The sequence below is a fragment of the Chinchilla lanigera genome, unplaced genomic scaffold (assembly GCF_000276665.1).
Source record: "Chinchilla lanigera isolate Chin_1 unplaced genomic scaffold, ChiLan1.0 scaffold00067, whole genome shotgun sequence".
Classification (NCBI taxonomy): domain Eukaryota; kingdom Metazoa; phylum Chordata; class Mammalia; order Rodentia; family Chinchillidae; genus Chinchilla; species Chinchilla lanigera.
The window spans coordinates 5,067,233-5,069,144 of record NW_004955468.1 but is presented as its reverse complement, the minus strand read 5'-3'; the positions used below and the strand labels follow the sequence as shown (position 1 = coordinate 5,069,144).

The 1,912-nt window shown below is 54.9% G+C and overlaps 1 long non-coding RNA gene across 1 annotated transcript in view; it reads right to left on the bottom strand.

Annotated features, from left to right (window-relative positions):
* Positions 1-1,912, bottom strand: part of LOC106150223 — a 6,425-nt gene continuing 4,513 nt past the window's right edge. Inside the window, exons 2-3 of the long non-coding RNA XR_001236902.1 lie at positions 1,783-1,898; positions 1-44 (exon numbers count right to left, since the gene is read on the bottom strand). This is a non-coding gene — a long non-coding RNA (uncharacterized LOC106150223). The remainder of the gene's footprint in view (positions 45-1,782; positions 1,899-1,912) is intronic.

The window sequence follows — 1,912 nt, the reverse complement described above, 5'->3', positions numbered from 1 at the left end:
ATGATGGTGCCCACGATGATGCAGACGCCGCTGAACAGGCCCACCTGGGTCGGGGAGGAGGAAGAGGAGCTAATGCCGCCACCCAGAGGCTCACGGGGCAACGTGCCCCTAACTGTGGGTCTGCCCAGCTCAGAGGGCTCCCCATGTTGCAGGCATATCCACCCTGAGGTGCTGTCGTGATTCCACCAGGACACTGTTCCTTGGGGCTCTGCACGTATTAATTGGTGAATCTGTGCTGGGTGTGGTGCTGGATGCTTGTAATTGTAGGACTCTGGAAAGCTGGGGAAGGTAGATCCCAAGGTCCATGGACCTCTTCAAGAGGAAACAGGGCACAGAAAGGCTGCTCATGCCCAGAGTTACACAGCCACGCCCAGGTTCTGAGCTCCTGGCCACCAGCCCTCTTACCCTCCCCAACAGAGGCCCCTGGGAGGACCCTCTTCACTGGGCGGAGAACAAGGGAGTTTTCAGCAAGGAAACCAGGCTCAGGATCTGGAGCCACATGTGCGAGAGACACCTCCCAGGGTGGAACCTGCTGGGGACTGGGACCTCTTCTGTCAAAACATCCTGTAGGGTGTGAGCTCTCCTGGCTCAGTTACACACTGCCCCTTCACATCCACGTGAGGGACAAGGACAGGCTGTGGGAAACCACAGCCATGAAAATTCCTAGTTGGAAGCCAGGTTACCTCAAAATAAAAAATACAATACCTCCGGAAGAAGGTACTGGGTTCAGTCACCAGCCACACACACACAGACAGGTATATAATGTACATGTGATGATGTGCAGATCTTCCCTGCTCTATTTGATGCATGCTGACAAATCTACCACACAGGTTCACATCTTGGGTGACCATGACCCAAGTGCAGCTCAGCCCCATCACCCTGCCCTGGCACGCTTCAGAGTTCTGATCTCATACTGAGTGGAGAGGGGAGCACTTTTCTCACCCACGGGCCTGCAGCCTCCTCTCCACGTCCAGCACCTGCTGCCCACACCCACCCAGACGGGCTCAGTGTGCAGCTCCTTTGTCTTTTCTTTCAATTTTTGGTCCTGGGGTTGGAACCCAGGACCTTTCCAGGCAGCTCCATCCTTAGCCGTTTATTTTGAGACAGGATCTTGCTAAGTCACTATGCTGCCCAGGCTGTGCTGGAACTTCCAGTCCTCCTACATCAGCTCCCCGCAACCCCAAAACTCCCAGTGCTGCAGGTACAGGCATGAGCCACTAAGCCTGGCTATCCTGCTGCTCCACCCCCACCCCTAAGCTCCTTTCCTTCTAGGCTCAGGAAAAGCCCTATCTCCTCACCATACGTCCGCTCAGAGCATTCATCCCTGTCTATGCAAGCTGCACCTTTGCAGTGAAACCCCCAAGACAGAGTGTGCCTGCCAGAGGTGCTCCAATGCCCAGTTCCAGGACAGTCATGTATAAAAGGATCAGAAGTTTGCTGAAGATGGGTAGAGGGGACACAACTGCCAGAAGGGCCCCTCTGACCACCCCTGAAAAGGCCATCAGTCTGAGCAAATATCAGACCCTCAGTCCCTCCCCAACTCATGGAAGCACACATGTGAGATTTATGTGAGATGCCGGAACTTCAAGTGTACACAGAGTTCACGGGAGAGGGGACCAGGGCTAGGTCCAGAGCATGGCTCATTTAAAGACAAACTGCACAAATGAAAAGTCATGCACTTCAGTGAGGCATGCGATCAGCGGGGCCTCCACTGCTTCTGCCCCTCATCCAGATCGCCCCACCCAAGCCTGGGAAAGACCCACAGGAAACAGGCAGCCTCACCTCTTTCTGAAGGTTTGTGACCTTGGCTTCATTGTTCTGGATGGAGCGCTCATCCTCCCTGTGTTTTCTCCGGTTCATCTCCTCCCCCATCTTTCCCTCCTGCCAGTTCCAGGAGGCTGCAAGGAGAGCA